We start from the raw sequence: 26,078 nt of genomic DNA, 5'->3' as shown, positions 1-26,078 counted from the left end.
TACACACATTCCAACCCCTATTCCCACCCCCAAACATATCTGGATAAATCCTACTCAGTCTTAAAAAAAATTATGGTTTTAAGAATCACTGAAACTGTAACATTCCTAGAAAAAGTACAGAAAAAAAGATTATTCACACTGGTCTTGGCAATGCTTTTTTTGTATATATCAAAAGCACAGGCAACATAGTAAAAAGAAACATGTGGGACAACATCAAACTAAAAAGCTTCTCCACAGCAAAATAAACTAGCAACAAAATAAATAGGCAACCTACAGAAAATATTTGCAGCCTTGAACTTGATAAGAGGTTAATATCCAAAATATATAAAGAACTCATACTACTCAACAGCAAAAAGCAAACAATCTGATTTAAAAAATGGCAGAGCAACTGTATAGACATTTTTACAAAGAAGAAATACAAATGGCCAACAGGTTCCTGAACAAGGTGCCCAAGGCAATCAAATAAAAACCACAATGAGCTCAGCCAGCGTGGCTCAGTGGTTCAGCGTCAACCTATGAATCAGAAGGTCACGGTTCAATTCCTGGTCAGGGCACATGCCCGGATTGTGGGCTCGATTCCCAGTGTGAGACTTGCAGGAGGTAGTCAATCAATGATTCTCTCGCAACACTGATGTTTCTGATGTTTTTATCTCTCTCCCCCTCTCCCTTCCTCTCTGAAATCAATAAAAATATATTAAACAAACAAATAAAAAATCACAATGAGATATCACACCTATTAGGATAGCTGTCATAAAAAAGCAAAGAGTAAGTGTTGGTGAGGATGTGGAGAAAAAAGGAACCCTTGTGCACTGTAGGTGAGAATGTAAATTGGTGTAGCCACTATGGAAAACATTATGGAGGTTCCTCAAAAAATTAAACATAAACTATCATATAATCCAGTAATTCCACTTGTGGGTATACATCTGAAGGAACAAAACCATCTCAAAAAGACATAACCCTATGTTCACTTCAGCATTATTTACAACCAGAGGCCCGGTGCACGAAATTCTTGCGGGGGTGGGGAGGGGAGGGGTGTCCCTCAGCCCAACCTGCACCCTCTCCAATCTGGGACCCCTTGGAGAACGTCCGACTGTTGGTTTAGGCCTGATCCCTCTCACAATCCAGGACTGCTGGCTCCCAACCGTTCGCCTGCTTTCCTGCATGATCACTCCCTAACCACTCCCCTGCAAGCCTGATTGGCACCTAACGGCTCCCCTGATGGCCCGATTGCTCCCAACTGCCCTCCCCTGCAGGCTCGGTCGCCCCCCAACTGCCCTCCCCTGCAGGCCTGGTTGCCCCCAACTGCCCTCCCCTGCAGGCCTGGGTCCCCCCCCAACTGCCCTCCCCTGCAGGCCTGGGTTCCCCCCCAACTGCCCTCCCTTGCTGGCCTGGTCTCCCCCAACTGCCCTCCTCTTCTGGCCCGGTCACCCCTAACTGCCCTCTCTGCTGTCCTGATCACCCCCAACTGCCTTACCCTGCAGGCCTGGTTGCCCCCAACTGTCCTCCCCTGCTGGCCTGGTCGCCCCTAACTGCCCTCCCTTGCTGGCCTGATCACACACAACTACCCTCCCCTCCTGGCCATCTTGTGGCGGCCATCTTTGACCACATGGAGGCAGCCATCTTGTGCAAGGGCGTGAGGGTCAATTGTGCATATTACCTCTTTATTATATACGATAACCAAGGCATAGAAATTACTAAAGTATCCACTGATGGATGAATGGATAAAGATGTGGTATGTACAGACAATGGTATGTACAGGCAATGTACTCAGACACAAGAAAGAAGGAAATTCTGCTATTTACAACAACATAAATGAATCTAGAGCAGTGATGGCGAACCTATGACATGCGTGTCAGCACCGACACACGTAGCCATTTCTGATGACACGCGGCCGCATGCCGAGGATGAAACATTTGCGAAATAATGTTTTTTCCTCAAAGTGACACACTACCCGAGTTATGCTCAGTTTTTTGGCGAAGTTTGACACACCAAGCTCAAAAGGTTGCCCATCACTGATCTAGAGGATACTATGCTAAATGAAATTAGCCAGAGACAAATACCATATGATCTCACTTATATGTGGAATCTGGGGGTGCGAGGGGAGTCAAACTCATAGAAACAAAGAGTAGAATGGTGGCTACCAGGGGCTAAGGGTTGGAGAAGATGGCAAGATGCTAGTAAAAGAATACAAGCCTTGCATTATAGGATGAACAAGCTCTGGTGATCTAATGTACAGCTTAGAAATTATAGTTAGTAATACTGTGTTGTGTACTTGAAATTTGCTAAGGGAGATTTTTAGCTTTCCTCTCTCTCTCTCTCTCTCTCTCTCTCTCTCTCAACTATGAGGTGACAGATGTGTTAACTTGTTGTAATCATTGCACAACATATAGATATGTCAAACCACGCTGTACACTTTAAATATACATGCTGTTATTTGTCAATTATGCATCAATAAAACGTGGGAAAAAGAATCACTGCCTTAAAGTTTCATCTAATTTAATTTAGACTAGAATAGACCTATTGTTACATGTTGTATATTATATAATACCTTGCATTATTCCCTTTGAAGCACTTACCAAAGTTCCATTTAATCATATGCAATTTGTAAAATTCCTCTTCCCAAGTAATCAATTATTCATTTAACAAATATTTTTATGTCTACCAGATGTTCTTGAAGCTGGGATACATTGGTGATTAAAAAGAGTCAAAAATTTTCCACCAACTCAAACTGGGGAAAAGGAGTGATAAGGGGGAAAAAAATCAAATAAGTTTTTATTTGATATTTTCACTTAATAAATGCCACCACATTTTCCTGTCATCTTGCTTACTATGGTAGCCCCAGTACTGGCCCATATTAGGCACTCAAATATTTGTTTGAGGGAAAAATATCACTTTGAAAGCAAAGACATTCATTCTCAAAATAACTTTTAGAGTACATCCCAATTTGTAAGTTAAAAACTGTTAATAACTAGAAGCCTGGTGCACGAAATTCGTGCAAAGTAGGGTCCCTAGGCCTGGCCTCCCCTCCTCCCCCTTCCCTCACTCCCTCAGCACCCTGCTGCCACCGATGGTTGCCCACCATTTTCCACGCCGCCCCCTAGTGGTCAGCACATGTCATAGCTAGCAATCGAACTGAGCAGACAATATGCATATTAGCCTTATATATATATAGATTATCTTTCTTCACATTGAGTATCATTCTGAAATTCACAGCTATTTCTTCACTTACAGCCTACCTTGTTCTAAGAACAACCCATATTAGTATCTTGCTTGGTTTAGTGCTTTTTCTATTTCTTAAAATCTAAAACACTTTAGTTTTAGTCTAACAACTGCCTCTTTCTCTTTTTTTAAATAAATCTTTATTGTTCCGATTATTACAATTGTTCCTCTCCCCCCCCCCCCATAGCTCCTCTCCACCTGGTTCCCACCCCACCCTCTGCCCTTACCTCCCCCCACTGTCCTCATCCATACGTGTACGATTTTTGTTCAGTCTCTTCCTGCACCCCACACCCATTTCCCCCCAAGAATTGTCAGTCCACTCCCTTTCTATGCCTCTGATTCTATTATATTCACCAGTTTATTCTGTTCATCAGATTTTTTATTCACTTGATTTTTAGATTCACTTGTTGATATGTATTTGTTGTTCATAATTTTTATCTTTACCTTTTTCTTCTTCTTCCTATTCTTAAAGAATACCTTTCAGCATTTCATATAATAGTGATTTAGCAGTGATGAACTCCTTTAGCTTTTTCTTACCTGTGAAGCTCTTTATCTGACCTTCAATTCTGAATGATAGCTTTGCTGGGTAATCTTGGTTGTAGGTTCTTGCTATTCATCACTTTGAATATTTCTTGCCACTCCCTTCTGGCCTGCATAGTTTCTGTTCAGAAATCAGCTGACAATCGTATGGGTGCTCCCTTGTAGGTAATTAACTGTTTTTCTCTTGCTGCTTTTAATATTCTTTGTCTTTTACCCTTGGCATTTTAATTATGATGTGTCTTGGTGTGGTCCTCTTTGGATTCCTTTTGTTTGGGGTTCTGTGCGCTTCCTGGACTTGTAAGTCTATTTCTTTCACCAGGTGGGGGAAGTTTTCAGTCATTATTTCTTTAAATAGGTTTTCAGTATCTTGCTCTCTTTCTTCTTCTGGCACCCCCATAATTCGGATGTTGGTACTCTTGAAGTTGTCCCAGAGGCTCCTTACACTATTTTCATATTTTTGGATTCTTTTTTCTTTTTGCTTTTCCGGTTGGGTGTTTTTTGCTTCTTTGTATTTCAAATCTTTGACTTGATTCTTGCATTCCTCTAGTCTGCTGTTGGATCTCTGTATATTATTTTTTATTTCAGTCAGTGTATGCTTAATTTCTAGTTGGTCCTTTTTCATACTCTCGAGAATCTCGCTAAATTTATCGGCCTTTTCTGGAAAATTCTTAAAAAACCTTGTAACCGTGGTTTTGAACTCTATATCCAGTCGTTTGTTTTCCTCCATTTCTTTCATTTGTGACCTGTTTCTTTGTCTTCGCATTTTGGCTGCTTCCCTGAGTTGATAGAGTGGCTTTGTGTGCTAGGTGTCCTATAGGGCCCAGTGGCTCAGCCTCCCCAGTTACCTGAGGTGGACACTCTTGGTACACCCCTTTGTGGGCTGTGTGCACAGTCTTGTTGTAGTTAAGCCTTGATTATTGTTGGTATCACTGGGAGGAATTGACCTCCAGGCCAATTGGCTGTGAGGATCAGCTGTGTCTACGCTGAGAGAACTTCTGTGCTGGAGACACCCTTATGAGACAAGACTTGCAAAAGCCTCTGTGCTCAGCTTGGATGGGGCGGCATCTCAAGGCAGAGCAGACTGCAATGTCTTCCCATCAGCCCTGCCCTAAGAGGCCCTTGGGTCTCAGTGTCCCACGGTAATCGCTGCAAGCACCTCTGAAAGAAAGCCACCCTCGAGTTTCGCCCGCTGCCAGTCAGTCCAGTTTCTCCCCGAATGAGTCTGGGTCCCCAGAGTCTCGCCTGGAACTGGAGTTCAGAGCAGTTGGGAGCTTTTGCCTTCCTCCCAATTGAGAAAGCCAGCTATGTACTCAGTTGCCAGCCCTCTCCGCACGTGCTCCTCCATACCTCTGCCTTCTGCAGCTCCTCTGAGTCTTAGTGTGCTTTTCTCTTTCCTTCTAGTTGTAGAATTTCCACTAAGCCAACCTTCCTGTGGTTCTGGATGATGTCTGTTTTATCTTTTAGTTGTAGTTTTGTAATTTGTTGTGCAAGGCAACAGTTTAGGTGTTTACCTATGCCGCCATCTTGGTTTCTCCTCACAACTGTCTCTTTCTTAAGTGTTTTCTACTATTCTGTCTTTTCTGTGAGCATATGTCAAATATATTTTCCATTTTGACTGAAGGGTTGTAGTACCTCAATTAATAAAGGTGTCTCTGCTACAAGCTTTTGTAATCTCCATAATCTCTACACATGAGCATACATATGGAACGATTGGTTATCTACTGGCATCATGGATGCTGCTAAACACCCTATAATGCATAGGACAACTCCTCTCAACAAAGAACTGCTGAGCCTAAAATGTCAATAGTGCCCAGATTAGTTCAAAAGTCAGTATTAAGGAATTAGATCAAATGTCTGAATAGGTGTTAAATAAAAGGAAACACAAAGAATACCTTAATTATACACCTTTCTCTCTATATATACTTACATAACAAGTGGAAACCAAATTGGTCATAAAGAATTACTGAGGAAAAGCACATGTGTAAGATAAATGGTTACCCTGTTCAAAACCTAAACACAATAGATTTGATAGTTGGATAATTATTTCACTGTATTTGAATGCTTCTCAGTTACTGCACGAAACTAGATATATATAATTCTGGTGTCTGAATCAGATTTTACTCCTGAGTCCACAGGCACAAATTCAGGAAATAGAGTACGACCAGGCTGTGTTTACATTATTTCCCTTTATCTTTTACTAAGTTTGTAAGTTACTCTTACAAGGTTATAATATGACAATGTTCATATTTTATAGCATTAATTTTTAAGCAAACCTAATAAATAAACCAACTAGATTTATATACAAACTAGAGGCCCTGCACTGATAGGGCCCCTAGCGGCTGCTGGCTGGGTACTCCCTCCCTTTCCCTGGCCGCCTGCCGCTGCCACTGGCCAGGGCCTCCGTCTATTCCCCCAGCCAACCCACCTCCTGGTCGAACTCTAGGAAGAACTCCGGTCGAGGGGACAATTTGCATACTACGCTTTTATTATATAGGATAAAAAGACAAAAGAAGGAGTAATTAATATGTTTTAGGGAGAAAACATACTGGTATTAATATAAGCTTTGTTAAGCATTTAAAATTAAACGGAAAAAGTCAATATTCAATTTCTTCGAAAGACACCTAGTACACAAAGTATATCTGACTCTAACACTGAAATAACTTATAGAATGGGACTGGCAAATGATAGATGAGAATTTCAATTCCATCTGTCATGATTTACTCCGTTAAGATGCACATTATATTACTTGGTAAATTTGTTTGAAGTTTGATTTAATCAGTTCATAAATGAAAAAAAGTTTTATAATTCCAAACTGTAAATTTGTTACCTTAAAGATTCACCTGTATTGAACATTATTTTCAGCAGTACAGAAAATATGAAGTTTACTGGAATACCTCTCTGATTACCAAGGCTCTTATAATGGATATTGAAATCATTGTTCTTTTTTTTTTAAAGTTTTATTTATTTATTTTTATTTACTTATTTGTTAATCCTCACCCGAGGATATTTTTTCATTGATATTTAGGGAAAATGGAAGAGAGAGGGAAAGACAGAGAGAAACACAGATGTGAGAGAAAACACATTAATTGTATGCCTCCTGCCCGAGCCCTTACCAGGACAGGGTGGGGGAGGAGCCCGCAACCAAGGTACATGCCCTTGATGGGAATCAAACCCGGGGCCCTTTGGCCCATAAGCCAACGCTCTATCCACTAAGCCAAACCAGCTAGGGCTGGAATCATTGTTCTAATCAACTTTCACTATCTAAAATAGCATAAAAATATATTAATTCTGCTTAAAATTCTCCAATGGGTCTCCACTGCTTATAGGAGGTTCTAAAATAGCATACACAGCCTTTTCTGAACTAGCCCCTGCCTATTCTCCAACCTCATTTTGCATCACTTCATAAGTAAATTTCATGCCACTTATAAGAACAATTAACTCATTACACTGTTTACACATCTGAGCTTTCTTTGTTCACAGTTAAGTGTCACATCTTCCAAACTAACCTAAAACATTTTCTTTCAGCTTTCCAACTAGCTGAGTAATTAACTATATTAAGTAGCAGTTTGTTCATGTGTAAAATACACAGATCTGGTATACAACAAGTACTATTTGAATGGCATCAAAAAGACTTTTCCAATCTTATTTGACAGTATTCATTATTATCAGCATCACATTCTCCAAATATGTTTACATCCTAATTTAAGACATTTTCTTTCTTCCCCCCCGCCCCCCTTCTCTTGTTCCCTTTTGATTGAGGAAAGGGAGCTAGAATGTTAAGGTACTCAACAACAGAATATTATTGCTTCTGTATTATCCCTAAGTCTTGTCATAGTGATTCTCCTAATAAATGTGGTTGAATTTCATGGCCTGACAGAGGATTTGGCTAAAGGGAGAGAGGGACCATCTTTTCCCAATAAAGAGGCAGAAGAATTTTTAAATAATAAGAAAGATGACTAATGTAAAAATGAGCATTTGTGGGAAATGAGAATACTTTAGAAAAGATTAAAATAGGTGACAAAGTCTTTATACGATCAAAAACATTTTTGTTAAACTCCTAATAAACACCTGCCTGATCGTCATAGTTTAGTGAGGAAGAAAGACAAGCTCAAGAAATATTATATAGAATGCCTGAGATGAGCAAGAATGGAGAGATCAAGCCTAAGATACAGTGGGAGAAATAAGATGGTAGAAGGTACACTATTACTATTATTTAATTGGAGGGTAGGGGCAGGCACGAATGTTAACAACAGGCATATTGTTAAAGCAAAGATGAATATGTTAATTTCAGAGAAGACAAATTCATAATAAAAAAGGAAACACTCTTATAAATTAAATTATCTCAAGTATAAATTAAGTATGACATAAATAACTTGTAAAAGTGACCAGTTTGGAAAGCACAAGAAACTCAAAAGCACAATATACTATAAGCTTTGGCCTGGTATCTCAGTTGGCTGTCCTGATACACCAAGGTTGTAGGTTCAATTCTTGGTCAGGGCACATACAAGAATCAACCAATGGATAAATAAATAAGTAGAATAACAAACTGATGTCCTTCCCCTCCCTCTCTTCTCTCTAAAATCAATCAATAAAAATTTTTTTTAAAGCACAGCATACTATAAACTCTGGCTTATTTCAGTGGCTTAACTCTACCTGAATTCAGTGACTTAATTCTATAAAAGGAAAGTTTTTAAAGCCACAAGGGCATGAGGCAAGGAGGAGAATCTATATATCTTGAAATCTCACTTTTGGTAGTTTATCATTGATAAAATTCCCTTTTGGGCTCCAAATCTTTTGGCTATTTCCAAAAATTCAAGACCACTCTCAAAGGACAAACAATATTTTTTGCCACAAAAAAAGTTATGTATTAAATGTGTCACAAATTATTTTTTAAAATTCCAAAAATACTTAATACAATAGCTGCATGGTAAAATAAAATTACAAAAGGGACAACAGAGATGCCTGACATATTTAAAAATGTTAACATAACTTGATAATAATCCTCTTTTTTATCCTTGCCCGAGGATATGTTCATTGATTTTTAGAGAGAGAGAGCGAGAGAGAAAGAGAGAAAGAGAGAGAGAGAGAAAGGAACATCAATGAGAGAGAGAAACAGATTGGTTTCCTTATGCGCCCTAATAGGGGATGGAACCTGCAACCTAGGTATGTGTCCTGATCAGAAATCGAACCCACAACCTTTTGGTGTATGGGACAATGGTCCAAACAATTGAGCCACCTGAACAGGGCACTAATCCATTTTAAAGTAACTAACTCTGCACATCTAACTAAAGAGAATAAAATAAAGGCAGAGAGCAATTAAGTATATTAACCAATTTCCATTATACAAGGGTGGACAAAAGTAGGTTTATAGTTATGAGTACATGAAACAGAGTTTACTCTCATATTATTATTTATTGTACTATTTTCCATACAAACAACTATACACCTAACTCTTGTCTACCCCTATAATTATAATTTTTTTTTTAGCAATGAAAGAGTAAATGTATTACAAAACTCATTCACTCAACATTTAAATACACAGTGTGTGCCAAGGTGACAAGGAAGGAGAAAACATGGTTTTATCTTTACACACACACACACACACACACACACACACACACACACACACTCTGAACTTTAGGAAATGGATTGTTATTTCCACACTCTGTGGAAAATATAGGATAAAAGTTTATGACAGAAGAAGAGAGTGACATCAGTGCATACAGAATCCAAACCCAAACCTGGAGAGATTAGGAAAGTTTTCCTGCAAAAAGTGAAATTTAGTTAGCTAAAGTAAGGCTGAAAAATATTACAGTAGTTAAATTAAAAGAAAAAATGTATAATGTATAAGAATGTCAACTGTATTGTTTGTAATAATGTAAACTGGAAATAACCCATATATCTTTCAAAACAAGAATAGATAAAAAAGCTATTACATATTTACATATTAGAATATTATAAAGCAATGAAAATGAATAAATTATATCTATAGGCAACAACATGAATGATTTTCACAAATATAATACTGAGTTAAAGAAGCTAGACACAAAAGAATAAATGCTACAAAATTCAATTGAAATAAACTTTCCCAAAATAGGCAAAAATAATCCAAGGTATTAAGAAGTCAGAATACTATTCACATTTGGGGAGGAGGGACAATTTATTGACTAGGCAGAGGTAAGAGAGGACTTCTTAATCTGTGGTGGTTATAAGAACAGGTTAATTTTGTTGAATGAAGTTTATGATCTGCATACTTTTTTTCTATGTAGTAATGCTTTTAAAAAATGTTTACAAAAAGAAGTAACGAAGAACAGTTATTGGTAATCCAGAAAAATAAAACAAATATGGAAAAGCCCAGAGGTACAGTGCTTGAGGATCCAAAAGGGTTAATTGTGACTCCTCTGTAAAATACTAACTACAATACCTATGCTCAAGATTATTTTGAGGATTAAAAGGTAGACTACATGTAAAGCACATACCTAGCACAAGTACTAATAGATGCTCAGCAAATGTTAGCTGCTATTATCACCATACTACTATTACTGTGACACTGATGCAGGTGCTTGATGGTAGTGCCCAAGGTAGAATGATAAAGCCATATTATGAATTAAGACTTTATGCTAAGATCAGTGGGGAACAAAAGAAGATTTTTACACAGAGAACAATATGATTACATTTGAGTTTAGAAAAATTGTAGATAAGAAAAATGTAAAGCTTTTTTTGAAAGATGTCAAGAAGAAACTGTCAACAAATCTTATAAAGAAGTCCAATATAGAGAAAGGAAGAATGAAAAACACACACACTGATTTGAAAATCGAGATGATTAGTGATGTTGAGCAACTTTTCAAATATCTGTTGGCCATCTGTATGTGCTCCTTGGGGAAATGTCTATTCAGGTCCTCTGTCCATTTTTTTAAATTGGATTGTTGTTTTCTTTTTTTTTTTTTTTTTTGGGGGGGGGTTAAGTTATATGAACTCCTTATATATTTTGGATATTAATTAACCCCTATCTTCTCCCATTGAGTTGTCTTTCATTTAGTTTGCAAAGTAAACTGTGCAAACTTTTTAGTTTGATACAGTCATATTTCATTTTTTCTTTTGTTTCCCTTGCCTGAGGAGACATATCCAAAAGAAAAAATACTGCTATGCGTGATGTCAAAGAGTTTACTGCCTATATTTTCTTCTAGGTGTTTTATGGTTTCACATCTTACATTTAAGTCTTTATTCCCTTTTGACTTTATTCTTAAGTATTGTATAAGAAAGTGGTCTAGTTTCATTTTTTTTTGCAGGTATCTGTCCAGTTTTCCTAATACCATTTAATGAAGAAACTGTCTTTATCCCACTGTACATTCTTGCCTCCTTTGTTATGGATTAACTGACCGTACAGGTGTAGATTTATTTATGAGCTCTCTATTCTGTTCTATTTTCTTTTTATCTGTTTTCATGCTAGTACCATGATGTTTTGATTAATACAGCCTTGCAGTATAGTTTGATATCAGGTAGCTCCAACATTTCTCTTCCTTTTCATAATTGCTTTGGAAAATCAGTGTCTTTTGTGGTTCCACATAAATTTTAGAACTGTTCAAGTTCTGTGAAAAATGCCATTGATATTTTGATAGGGATTAAACTGAATCTGTAGACTGCTTTGGGTAGTACGACTATTTTAATAATGTTAATTCCTACTAATTATCAGGACAATGTAAATTAAAACCACAATGAGATATTACCTCAGACCTGTCAGAATGGCTATCATCAATAAACAAACATCAGTGTTTCGAGGATGTAGAGAAAAAGAAACCCTACCACACTGTTGGTGGGATTGTAAACTGGTACAACCACTATGGAAAACAGTGTGGAGGTTCCTTGAAAATTTAAAAACAGAACTAGCATATGACCCAGCAATTCCACTTCTGAGTATTTATCTGAAAAAATCCAGAACACTAATTAAATAAGATATATGTACTCCTACATTCACTGCAGCATTATTTATAACAGCCAAGATTTAGAAGTAACCTAAGTGTCCATCAACAGAAGAATGGATAAAGGAGATGTGTATGATACATATATATATAATGGGAGGATTTATTGATCTACTTGCCATTTATGACAACATGGACAGACCTCAAGGGTATTATGGTAAGTGAATAAGTAAGACACAGAAAGACCAATACCATATAATTTCACTCATATGTGGACTCTAAAAATCAAAATAAACAAATAAACAAAACAGAAAAACTCATAGATACAGAAAAGTAATTGATGGCTGTTAGATGGGAGGGGGGTAGGGGGACTGAGTGAAAAAGGTGAAAGGGATTAAGTACAAATCACCAGTTATAAAAATAGTCACAGGGATAAAGTACAGAACAGGAAATATAGTCAATGATCCTATCTAATAAAAGAGTAATATGCAAGTTAATCATCACTCTGCTACACCCACAAGCCACGCCCACCAGCCAATAAGGAGCGAGTATGCAAATTAACCCAACCAAGATGGCTGCGGGCACAGAGTGAGCAGGAGGCTTGGGTTTCCCCGGCGATGGAGGAAGCCAAGCTGTCTGCATACTCTGGCAGGCCCAGGTCTCCACTCAAGGCTACAAAGTTTCAATTATAGAAGATAAATAAATCCCAACAAAAATGGCTGTGGCCACGGAGCAAGCAGGAGGCTTGGCTCCGCTCAAGGCTACAAAATTTCAATTATAGAAGATAAATAAATCCCAGATACCACTGCCTCTGCTTGGGTTGCCGGGGGTGTGGCTGGCCTACAAACCATGACAGGCCCATCGCCCAGGCCGCCCCATGCCCCAAGGGAACCCCCAACCTGATCCAGGACATCCTTCAGGGCAAACCAGCTGGCCCCCACCTGTGCACCAGGCCTCTATTCTATCTAATAAAAAGTAATATGCAAATTGACCATCACTCCAACACACAAGATGGCTGCCCCCCTGTGGACACAAGATGGCCACCACAAGATGGCCAGCAGGGGAGGGCAGTTGGGAGGGACCAGGCCTGCAAGGGAGGGCAGTTGTGGGCGATCAGGCCAGCAGGGGAGGGCAGTTGGGAGGGACCAGGCTGGCAGAGGAGAGAAGTTGGGGGTGACCGGGCCTGCAGGGAAGGGCAGTTGGAGTGGACCCAGGCCTGCAGGGGAGAGCAGTTGGGGTGACCAGGCCTGCAGGGGAAGGCAGTTAGGGTTGACCAGGCCTACAGGGGAGGGCAGTTAGGGGCAAACAGGCTGGCAAGGGAGCAGTTAGGCATCAATCAGGCTGGCAGGGGAGTAGTTAGGGGGGGTGATCAGGCTGGCAGGCAGAAGCGGTTAGGGGCAATCAGGAAGGCAGGCAGGCAAGCAGTTGGGAGCCAGCAGTCCTGGATTCTGAGAGGGATGTCTGACTGCCCGTTTAGGCCCGATCCTACCAGGCCTCTAATCTATCTAATTCCTACCAGGATCGGGCGTAAACGGGAAGTCGGACATCCCTCGAGGGATCCCAGATTGGAGAGGGTGCAGGCTGGGCTGAGGGACAACCCCCTCCCCCATGCATGAATTTCGTGCACCGGGCCTCTAGTACTGTAATAACTATGTATAATGCCAGATGGGTACCAGACTTATCAGGGTGATTACTTTGTTAAGGCATATAAATGTCTAATCAATATGTTGTATACCTGAAATTAATATAACACTGCACTGTCAAATATAATTGAAAAACAAAATTTTAAAAATTCAATATGTAACAACTTTTGAGGGAATAGCTTGTAATTTTCTCAAGGTTACACAGTTAATAAGTGACAAACTAGAATATAAGGTACTCAAAATTCACAATCTACTATAAAATCTCAATTTAATATATTTTATATAATTGTAACTTTAAGCACACAAATGGCAACAGTACATTCTCTTCAACTTCACTAAAATTAAACTAAAAGTACTTATTTTATTAAAAGTCTCCTGGAATTATCAAGATTGTTATTACTAAAGGCAACTTACATATGTGTGTGTATCTGCATATAATCTAGATATCTATAAAGATATATCTATCATTCTATATTTTCTAAAATTCAGATTTTCCAAGGCATAAATTTATTTGGTATGTGTTTTTAATAAACACCCAAGACATTAAGTACTACCAAATTATCATAAGTGCTGTCCAGTATAAGATTAATGTGAAAATATTTTTAGTAAATTAGTGTTATATGAACAGCAATCAAATAAGATGAATGATCTAAGGGATTTTGACACATTAGTTATAAGAAGGGAGAGAGGAAGATAAGAGTGGCGGGAAGGGAGAGAAAGAGGAATAGAGGGGGAGAAGAGAAGAAAGGAAAAAACAAAGAGAGAAAGAATAGGCTTCTGGAGACTAGAGCTCAACTTTTTTGGCTTAAAACTATACCATATGCAACCCAAAATTGCTTATATTAAACCTAAATGCAAGCAGTAAAATATCATGAACATCATAATATATATATATATATATATATATATATATATATATATATATATATATATATTCCCCTTTAGGGAGAGTGGGAGAGAGAGGGAAAGACAGAGAGAAAAATCGATGTGAGAGAAACACATTGACTGGTTGCCTCCTGCACGCGCCCGACCAGGGAGGAGCCTGCAACCAAGGTAAGTGCCCTTGATTTGAATTGAACCCGGGACTCGTGGGTCCACAGGCTGACGCTCTATCCACTGAGCCAACCCGGCTAGGGCAATCATCATAATATTTTTCACAACTCTGGCATAAATCCACAACTACTGCAACAAAATGTGTAATCTGGGTTCATTCACGTTACTAGACATAGAATGGATTATAGCATTCAGACAACCAACATAAAATTTTTGTTCCGATGGAAAACTTTAATATCAAACACTAGGTCAGAACTTGTAATACTGTTAAAGTTGGATCACATGAATATGGAGATTCATTATGCTTTCTTCCACATTTGTACATATTTGAAATTTCCCATAATGGATTTTACAAATTGCGCCCAGTTTTTCAAACAGTCTCTCAGGAAAGCTACTTTTGATTTCCCCAAAGAGTAATCAGGGTTTGAATAGGGTTGGTATAAAACAGAAAACTGAAACACTAAATTCACTGGATACATTGTGTAAAGAGGCATTCCTATGAACCTCCCCACTTAAAAATAAGCGAACAAAAATGTCACTTGAATCCCAATTAAACATCAGAGTAAGCATAATTCCTCCAACTTTGTTCTTTTTCAAGATCACTGTTGCTATTCAGGGTTCCATATAAAATTATGGAATATGTGTTCTAGTTCTGTGAAATACGTCCCTGGTATTTTGATTGGAATTGTGCTGAATCTATAGATTGCTTTGGGTAGTATGGACATTTTAATGATGTTAATTCTTCCTGTCCATGAACACAGAATATGCTTTCAACTTATTTGTATCTTCTTCAGTTTCTTTCCTCAATGTCTTATAATTTTCAGAGTACAGGTCTCTTACATCCTTGGTTAAGTTTATTCCTAGGTATGTATGTTATTCTTGTTGCAGCAATTGTGAATGGGATCATTTTTTAGTTTCCCTTTCTGATAGTTCATTACTGGTATATAAAAATGCAACTAGTGCTGGGACCGGTTTGGCTCAGTGGATAGAGCGTCGGCCTTTGGACTCAAGGGTCCCGGGTTCGATTCCGGTCGGGGGCATGTGCCTTGGTTTCGGGCACGTCCCCAGTGGGGGGTGTGCAGGAGGCGGCTGATCGATGTTTCTCTCTCATCGATGTTTCTGGCTCTCTGTCCCTCTCTCTTCCTCTCTGTGGAAAATTAATAAAATATAAAAAAAAAATGCAACTAGTTTCTGGATATTTATTTTGAATCCTGCTACTTTACTGAATGCATTTATCAGTTCTAGTAGTTTTTGATGGAATCTTCAGGGTTCTCTAATAGATAGCATCATGTTATCTACAATAATGACAGTTTTACTTCTTCCTTTACAATTTGGATGCATTTTATTTATTCTTGTTAGCTAAAGACAGTCTATTCAATAAATTGTGTTTGGAAAATTGGACAAATACATATAAAAAAACACACTAGTCCATCTTCTTACATGTACACAAGAATAAATTCAAAATGGATTAAAGACTTAAATGGTAGACTTGAAACCATAAAAATCCTAGAAGAAAATATAAGCAGTAAAATCTCAGACATTTTTCATAGCAATAGTTTTTTTCTGATATATCTCCTCGGGCAAGGGAAACAAAAGAAAAAAATAAACAAATGGGACTACATCAAACTAAAGAGTTTTTGCACAGCAAAAGAAATCATCAACGGAATGAAAAGACAATCCACTGAATGGGAGTACATATTTGCCAACGATACATCTGATAAGGGTTAATATCCAACATTTATAAAGAACTTACAAAACTCAACACCAAATAAACAACCAATCCAATTAAAAAATGGACAAAGGACGTGAAAAGACACTTCTCCAAAGAGGACATAGTATATAAAAAGATGCTCAAAGTCACTAATCACAAGGGGATATCACCTCACACCTATTAGAATGGCTATCATCAATAAATCAGCAAACAAATGTTGGCAAGGATGCAAAGGGAACCCTTGTGCATTGTTGGTGGGAATGCAGATTGGTGCAGCGACTGTGGGAAGCAGTATGGAGTTATCTCAAAAAATTAAAAACAGAACTCCCATCTGACCCAGGGATTCCACTTCTAGGAAGATATCTGAAGAAACCCAAAACACTAATTCAAAAGAATATTATACACCCCTACGTTCGTTTCAGCATTATTTAAAACTAGAGGCCCGGTGCACAAAATTCGTGCACTCGGGGGGCGGAGGGTCCCTCAGTCCGGCAGCACCCTCTCGCAGTTCGGGAGCCCTTGGGGGATGCAGGCCTAAGCTAGCAGTCAGACATCCTGAGCGCTGCTCCTGTGTTGAGCGTCTGCCCCCTGGTGGTCAGTGCGTGTCATAGTGACCAGTCATTCCACCATTCAGTCTATTTGCATATTAGCCTTTTATTATATAGGATAGCCAAGATTTGGAAGCAGCCCAAGCATCCATCAGTAAATGAGCGAATAAGACAGCTATAGTACATTTATATAATGTAATATTACTCAGCTATGAAAAGGAAGAAAATTTTACCCTTTTCAATGGCATAGATGGACCTGAAGAACACTATGCTAAGTAAAATATGCCACAGAGAAAACTGAACCAGCAAGCAAAATAGAGACAGATTCGTAGAGAGCAGGCAGACAGCTCTGGTGGGGATGCTGGGGGTGGGTGGGGAGTGATGGTGGTGGGATTGAGCAAAAAAACACACACAAAGACCTCATGGACATAAACAGTCTGGTGATTGTTGGAGGGTGGTGGAGGTGCAAAAAGGTATAGGGGGATAAATGATGATGGAGAAAAAATTAAGTAAATAATAAATAAATACCAGAATAAGGACTAATTCCTTAGGACAATATTTTTTTTTAAATTTCACAACTTGGCCTTAAGCCAATAATTAAAAAAAAACCCACAAACAATGTTATATTTTCATGCTTTTGTCTCTGATGCAAAAGGAAGTCATTGCTGGATTGAGAGTGGAGCAAATATGTCATCAGATTTTTGTTTGTAGCACAGAAGACTAAACTAAAGAAAAATCAGAGCATAAAAGGGGAAATCATAAAGAATTTTTGCAGTCGTCCTGGCAAAAAAAAAAAAAAAAAGACAGCCAGACTGGAGTGGAAATGGAGGAAAAGAATGGACTTAAGATATATGTGGAAGCATAACCAATAATAATTGGTGGCTGGGTGTAAGAGATGAGAAGGAAGGTAAATGAAAGGTAACTTCTAGTTCTCTGACTTGTGAAACTAGATGTATTGAGATGAAGAACACCATAGGAACAGATTTGTTATTTGATAGAAGGAAATCAAGAGTTCATTCTTAGATATATTAATATTTAGGATATCTGAAAGACATACAAGTAAGTGGAGAGAGATCAAGTAAATCAAATATTGAGATAGGCTAGTGACTGGAAGGAGATAGAAAAAAATAAAGGTCAAGGAAGTGTTTGGGTTTTGTTTAAAGACAGAATCATATGTCAAATCTATGGGGATCTAAAACCTAACCCTAACCCTAACCCTAACCACCGCCCTCCCCCCCGCTAAGGTATACAAATGTGTTTTTTTAATGTTTTTATTAATTTTAGACAAAGAGAAAGGGAATGGGAGAAACAGAAACATTGATGAGAAACATCAATATTGATAGGCTGCCTCCTGCATGCCCCCCAGCACATGCCCTGACCGAAATGAAACCAGTGACCTCCTGGTGCAAGGGAAGATGCTCGACCACTGAGCCACACAGGCCGGGCCATAGAAAATGTGTTTTAACTGTTATTGGTAAGGCTCTGAACAACAACAGGCTATTTGTAGTTAGCTTTTTGGGGAGTCAAAATTTATGTGGATTTTTGACTGCACAAAGGGTCAGCACTCCTAACCCCCAAATTATTAAAAGGTTAACTGTATATAGGCACACACATTTACTTCTATATTTCTGTATCTTTCTCTACAGATAAAATGAAAATCAGGATTTCACACTAATATCTCCAATTTCTAACCCAACACTATAGAGAGCATTTAAATTTTCTCCATTATCATATTTATATCACTTCTCAGACAGTGGAAGCATGGTTCCCATTATTCTTAATATTTGTTAATTTGACCAGTCTCCCTGTTGTAACCAATCTCCCATGTGGCTGCCTTCCCCTCCCCACACAGATGCTCTCTTTATCCCTCCCTAACTGGCCCAACACTTTCACACCTCTTCCATGAGTATAACCCTCTCACTTTGTTCAGGCCTTTATTCCTCATGCTTGGCACCCCTCCTACAAAAATACTCTTCTCATCCTGCTCAAGCTCTAACATCCCATACTGAGCTGACCCTTCAATGGATACCTTCTTCTTCCCACCCTTGGGCTCTTGTATTAGAATGCTTCCATGCATGGATTCCATCCTCACCCCAGTTGAACCTCAGTATATCCACACCAGTCTACCCTCCTGCATGTGGATGCCTTTCTACACCCTCACACCACCAGCCCCTCCACATAGATTCAGAATATATCATCATTTAGACTTCTATACCTTTGCTTATTCTATCTCTTTGCCTGTCCCCTCCAAGCTACTCTCCTACTGGATCATTTAATTAACTTAGGGATCAGCAAACTGTGGACTGTAGGCCAAATCCACCTATTTTTTATTTTTTACTGGAACACAACCATGCTCATTCATTTATGTAATGCTTACATGCTACAATAGAGACCATGTGGCCTTCAAGTCTAAAATATTTATTATCCAGCCCTTACAAAAAAAGTTTGCCAAGCCCTACCTTCACACAGGATTTTGTAGCCTAGTAATTTCAGATCCTTCAAATCAAAATTAAATGCTCCCTCCTCTGCCTTTCCATTATATTATACCAACTCTAATGCTTAACATTCCCGATAATTGTAAGCTCTTTAAAAGCAAAGTCTAAACCCTATTCCTAATGTAGACAATAATTTTTTTTGTCCAATCCGCAGTTCCTACCTTTCCCAACACTTACCACATTCTTGGGATAAGTATTTTAGAAGAAACGTCTGTCCTTTTTCTCTACCCCTTATTCAGTCCTCCCAAAGGAAAGATGAATGACTAATACTGGCAACATCCTGATAGTGGGATAGATTAATGTTTTAACCTTTTGCACTTGGATGTCGAGTGTGACTCGACACGGTTAGCATCGGTAGCAGCTCGTATGTCGAGCCACACTCGACACGTAGTTTCACCGCGGGGGGGAAGGGAGATTTTTGTCTATTTTTCCAGTATCTTTTCTTGTTTTCATTAGCATGAAAGGACAAGTAAAATGTAAATGCCGTCTCAACTGATGCCAAAAAAGAAAAAATGAAAAACCGATAACGCATGTGAAATTTATTAGGAAACTAGTACATGATCTTGTTGGAGAATTCAGAGATGGTACACTAACTTCCAGGGGTAGATTATTATCCACTAACTTAGAGCAACGTTTAGATGGAAAGCTCCATATAATCACACCTCACCCTAACAAAAAACACAAAGATTGTGTTGTTTGTTCTAACAGAAAAATCAGAGGAAGAAGAGAGACGATTTATATTTGCAAAACATGTGAATGTAAACCATGTCTTCATGTGGGTGAATGTTTCAAAAAATATCACACCATGAAAAATTAGAGATTAAAATTACTCTTTGAGTGTATCAATAATTTGAAATATAAAAAAATCCAAATAAATAAGTTTGTATGAAAAGAAACTCCAGTTTTTTATTCTACTGCCACGCTTTGTAAAATCTGGGGTATTTAAAAAATTAAATCCCGAGTAGAATAAAGGAATCAAGAAAAAAATCAAGTGAGTGCAAAGGGTTAAAGGTCATTTTTCATGCATGACCTCCTGCTCACTTTGTCTAGTTATACCTACTAATAAGTAAATCACATGGTAAATTCACCAGGGTAGAACTTATTTTACCTGTATTTCAGAAGAGGCCCACAGCTTCAGCTGCTCTGTCTTTGATAGACTGGTAAATTCAATCCAGGAGGATAGGAAGCAAAAAAGTCCAATGTCTAATTTTGGTCTCAGTCCAAGTCAAGTTCTTCAATACAAACTTGTCATTTAGAAAACTAGTATTTTTTAACCAAGCTCACAGACACAGAGAACATATTGGTGGTTGCCAGATGTAGGGAATTGGGGGGCAGGTGAAATGGTTCAAAAGGTACAAATGTCTAATTATAAAATAAATAAGTCACGGGGATGTAATGTATAGTGTGGTAACTATAGTGAATAATACTGGATTGCATAATTGAAAGTTGCTAAGAGAGTAAATATTAAAAGTCCTCATGAAAAACACCCAATCAGCTAACACAGTAAACTCAAAATGTCTGATGATTGACAACTGTAAATTATTTGAAAAAAATCATTCCTTTAAAATGTATAACCCACTAATGCCACACACACCATATCTTACTGATAAACTTAATTGGGAAAATGTTCTTTGAAGAAAAAGAAGAGATACATTTAGAGTCCACATTCAGTGATTCAAACTAACCCCATCCTATTATTCATCTAATTTTTCTTTTCTTAAAAAATATATTTTATTGATTTTTTTACAGAGAGGAAGGGAGAGGGATAGAGAGTTAGAAACATCGATGAGAAAGAAACATCGATCAGCTGCCTCCTGCACACCTCCTACTGGGGATGTGCCCACAACCAAGGTACATGCCCTTGACTGGAATCGAACCTGGGACCTTTCAGTCCGCAGGCCGACGTTCTATCTACTGAGCCAAACCGGTCAGGGAGCATCTAATTTTTCTGACTCATTATTTTGTTACTATCAAGTCTCAGCTTAAGTAAACATGAAATATCATGAATAGTATTGACTCAAAAAACTATTCCTCATATTACGTAGTATTGTAAATGGTATCTCGCATCTAAAAAAAACCCCACAAACATTCCTAGACCTCAGATCCTTTCAATTACTACTCCATTGATCTAGTCTTCCTCAAAATGTAGCTTCTCAAATGAGTAATCTACAAATGTCATCTTTACTTATACACTTAGTTACTTTCTAACCTATTACAATAAGGCTTCCATATTCCCACCACTCTGCGGAAATTTATGTAGTCAAGATCACCTAGAATCTCCATGTTGCCAAAAAACCTATACACTTCCCTGTTTCATGGTAAGTGACATCTCATCAACATAACAATCCCTCCTTATTATAACACTAGGGGCCAAGTGCACGAATTCGTGCACCTTGAAAGGAACTGTGGGTTGCGAGGCTGTGGGGGCACAGGGGCGGGTCTCGGCCCATCGTCAGGCCCTCCCGCTTCCCCCCGGCCCTCCCGTCCCCTGTCTGCCGACAGCCCCGCTCCCACCGCTGCTGCTCCCACATGCTGACAGCACCTGCCCCGATCGCCCTTCAGGAGCAGAGGGAGGTGGAGAAGTCCACAGGGGCGATTTGGGCCGGCAGCCGCCGCTCGCACCCGCTGACAGCACCAACATGATGGCGCCAAGCTATTGGGACTGGTGCCGGGCGCTGGCAGCAGATGCAAGTGGTGGCTCCAGTGCCGGCTGCGGGTGTGAGCAGGGCCGGCGCTGGCAGTGGGTGCGAGCAGCAGCTCCAGTGCTGGCAGTGGGTGCGAGTAGCAGCTCCAGTGCTGGCAGAGAGTGCGAGTGGGGCCATCGCCAGCAGCAGGTGTGAAAGGCGGCTGCGGGCCCCGATTGCCCCTCAGGAGCAAGGGGAGGTGGAAAAGCCCTGAGGGGCCATCAGGGTCAGTAGCCACTGCTCACACCGGCTGATGGCACTGAGCGAATGGGGCCGGCGCCGGGCACCGACAGCGGGTACAAGCAGGGACAGTGCCAGCAGCGGGTGCGAGCACTGGGTGGGATCATGGTACACGGGAGCAAAGAATTTTCAGGAACCACCAGAGGCTCGCCCCGATGACAGTGACCAGCGCCCTGCCTTGGTCTGGCGCTCCTGCTCACCTGCTCCACCATCCCAGAGCATGCCCCCTGGTGGTCAGTGCACGTCATAGCGACAGGTTGTTCGGTTGTTCCGCCGTTCGGTCTATTTGCATATTAGCCTTTTATTACATAGGATACTTCTCTCTTCTTAGATTTGGTGATACTACTCTCCCCTGCTCTTCTATTTAGCCAATAGACTTATTTTCCAGTGTAAAAATTCAGCGGCCTTACTGAATAGTTTTCTACTTAGCCAATAGGCATATTTTCCAGTGTAAAAGTTCAGCAGCCTTACTCATCCTTTGCCCCCAAAATGTTAAGATTACTTAAAGCATGGAACTTTACTTCTGTCGTCATACTATCTTTTACCCCTGTGTGATCTCATCTATTTCCATGGATTTAAACATCATCTTTATGTTGATAATTCCCTAACATATATTCAGCAGAGAAACCACAACTATGTAAGTATTACAGCATCTTTCATTAAAAACAAAATGTAGTGAACACATGAGGACCAATACTATCCTAGTTTCAGATTTCCATCTGTGGAAGGTGAAATGACTTGTGCCTAAGGTTATGATGACGGAGGTTAAGAAAGGAACTGTGCTCTTTCAATTCTTCATTCTTTCTATAATTTAGCCCCTTGTTTATTTAAATACTAGAGGCCCAGTGCACAAAATTCGTGCAGTTTTTTGGGGGGGGGGGTCCCTTAACCCGGCCTGGGAGCCCCGGGGGATGTCCAACTGCTGGCTTAGGTGGGGGCAGGCCTAAGTTGGCAGTCGGACATCCTTAATGCTGCCACAGAGGCGGGAAAGGCTCCTGCCACCACCGCTGCACTCACTAGCTGTAAGCCCGGCTCAGGGCTTCTGGCTGAGCAGCGCTACCCCTGTGGGAACGCACTGACCACCAGGGGGCAGTTCCTGCATTGAGCGTTGCCCCCTGGTGGTCAGTGCATGTCATGGCAACTGGTCGTTCCAACGTTCAGTCGATTTGCATATTAGCCTTTTATTATATAGGATGAAGTCTATTGGACAAAGTTACTTATCTACAAACACCATACACATATCCATCAGAAAAGAATTGGATTTGAATTAATGGAGAAAAAATCTCAAACTTGTTTTTCAATAAATACTTAAGAAAAGACTCCAGATTACAACTGAATTATAAAGGTGAGTATGTAGGGTAGGAGATATGACTAAAAAGATACCCAAATTTTGGGGCAATGGGTATAATAGAGAAGTAAAAGTAGATGCAAATGGTTGGGCTGTCTAAAGAAAAAACTAGAAAAACAAATAGGGAAGAGTGGACTATGATCAACTAATTGAAAATGGTTAGGAGCCTTACTTGATGAAAAAGAACAAATGGGAGACAGTACTGCTTTGTAAACTATAAAATCAAAGCAGCTATTTCAAATAATGATTAGATGTAGGGTTATAAGCTAGACTGAAAGACAGTAAAACCAGCAATGCAGATACTGATATACACCAGAATCTTACCTGAATCTGCTCAAGTGCACTTACTCTATTAGAAAAACTGAATCCAGGAGATATTTTAAAGAAAGTAATAATATTTGTATTTGTAACAATACTTTCTTTAAAATAATGTGGCAACAATATTAGGGTAAAGAAAAAAAAAGAAGCAAATATAAGTAAGCAGGATAGGGTTGTTGCCAATTAGGAAAAACTATGAATGGAAAGGAAAGGAAATGAGATGTTTAGAAAAGTGATTCCAGTCTGGACAGTGTGACTCAGTGGTTGAGCGTCAACCTATGAACCAGGAGGTTATGGTTCCATTCCTGGGCAGGGCACATGCAGGAGACAGCTGATTGATGATTCTCTGTCATCACTGATGTTTCTCTCTCTCTCTCTCCTTCTCCCTTCCTCTCGCTGAAGTCAATAAGAAAACATTTTTTTTTAAAGTGATTCCTCATAAGTTTTATTTTCTAGAAAACACAAAAAATCTGAAAGCAACATTTTTATTTAGCTTTAATTGAAAACAAAGTGCCATTATTCAAATACAAATATGATATTGTTACCTTAGTTTCCTAATGGAAGCAGTAGGTTGGTCTGAGCCTATTCACATTCTCCTATCTATATTCTGTGGTGGGAAAAAAACAACAACCTTTTGAATGAATTACTTGATAATACGGTACATTCAAACCCAGTATGGACTCTCATAATACAAAAGTTAAATGGGTCTCCAAAATGTTGAATCTATGAATTTGGTGCTCAAACCAACTGTTATCTATCACCCATGAATGCTGGCCATTTGATAAGGATTATTATCAAAAAAGAAACTCCACACATAAAAAAATGTAGGTTATTATTATTGAAAGACTGGATTTACTAATAAGGAAAAAGAAATTAATATCCAAATATCAGCATGTCTTTGTTGCTCCTCCCAGGACAGCACTGTGATAGAACCACCAGGGTTCAAAGTCATACAAGTCAGGGGAACATACAGGACACAATAAACACCAACTTGTCACTGTGCAAAGCCGAACAGGAAGGTGTGCATGCATGCAGTCAGCCAAGGAAAGCAGCATGAGCATGAAGAGACAGCTCCACGCTATACTATGCTCCAACCAGCCTGTAGCCCGAATCTAATATCTTCAAAAACACAAAATTCACACAGGTGGCAGAATTTTACACTTCCAAGTATAAAATAATTCAGGAGTACTCAGAATTTTAAATCTTGCATGCAAAATTCATTGATAACTTATTTTACAGAGATATTTGGATGTATATCTTAACCATCCAACTACTTCTAAGTCCATTTGTCTAATGCATGCTATTAGGCAGTGTCATATATTACATCTTTTTAAGTGGATAAAAAACTTGCTAGTGCTTGAAAAAATAGTTGTATAGCCAAGGTTTTAGGGTAGTTGGCCCACCATACCAGTCCTTACCAAATCCAGATTTCTAAGTGAATCCACTCTTCTGGGATTTATATTGCAACAGTGACAGATGAGCTAGACATTAGTGGAAAGTCAAAAGAGGAGAAAGCCAGAAGCAGTCAGAAAGAGGTATTAGGTTGATTATCTAGAATTTTATTTATGGCCTATTCAATGGTTAAGTATACAGCTCTAGGAAGTACTCTTATATAACTTCTTCAGAGGTTAAAAAAAAAAAAGGAAATGAACATTCTCTGACATTGATATTGCTGATTAAAGATGGGCCAGGTAGTTTGGAAGAAAGTCCATTCTACAAACACTTGCGGAGTGCAGATCTCTAAGACAGTTATGAGGTTACCAGGAAAATTACTTAGAATGTAAGGCATCAAATGTCTTTTGGTCTCATATACCAAAAGCTAGGGTTCGGCTAAGTGAAACACTGTGATTCTTAAACTATGACTCTGACACCATAGAAAACAGATCATTCAAGCCCTTACCATCTTTTCCTCTAACATGCCTCATGATCTTTTTATTGTTCATCAGCATTCCCACCAGAAAGAATCTACTGGCAAAACTGTAAAGCTCAAACCTGCTAATATCCTGTGTAAATCAACAATAATAATAGCAAAATTTATGGAATGCTATGTGCAGACACATATTAACTTATATATTTCCCCCAAATTACATATTGATTACAAAGGGTAAGTGATGACTTTCAAGGAGAAATATGGGGAATAATGCTTTAACCAAATTTTCAAAGCTACCAACATGAAGCTCAAGATATGATGTACTAGTATTAAGAAGCACAGAACATCTCTTCAGAGGTATTACTGGCAAAAAAAAAAAAAAAGCATAACCAATCTCATCATAAGAAAATAACAGACAAATTCAAATGGGGAGACATTCTTCAAAATAACTATCCTGTACTTTTCAAAAATGTCAAGGTCAAAAAATACA

At 39.1% G+C, this 26,078-nt stretch overlaps 2 protein-coding genes across 15 annotated transcripts in view; both read right to left on the bottom strand.

The window, feature by feature from the left end:
• LOC307097029 (ligand-dependent nuclear receptor corepressor-like protein) overlaps positions 1 to 26,078 on the bottom strand; it is a gene marked incomplete at its 3' end in the record, with an annotated part of 766,497 nt that overhangs the window by 99,907 nt on the left and 640,512 nt on the right. For 3 of the 14 annotated variants that reach the window (XM_079766899.1, XM_079766898.1, XM_079766902.1), the window contains exon 2: positions 24,264 to 24,325. The exons of the other annotated variants lie outside the window; for them this stretch is intronic. The remainder of the gene's footprint in view (positions 1 to 24,263; positions 24,326 to 26,078) is intronic. 14 annotated transcript variants of the gene reach the window in all.
• LOC307097099 (piggyBac transposable element-derived protein 4-like) overlaps positions 1 to 26,078 on the bottom strand; it is a 201,422-nt gene that overhangs the window by 170,035 nt on the left and 5,309 nt on the right. The window lies entirely within an intron of this gene.

Source organism: Cnephaeus nilssonii (genome assembly GCF_951640355.1).
Source record: "Cnephaeus nilssonii genome assembly, chromosome: 1".
Taxonomy (NCBI): Eukaryota; Metazoa; Chordata; class Mammalia; order Chiroptera; family Vespertilionidae; genus Cnephaeus; species Cnephaeus nilssonii.
This window is presented reverse-complemented; position numbering and strand designations above follow the sequence as displayed.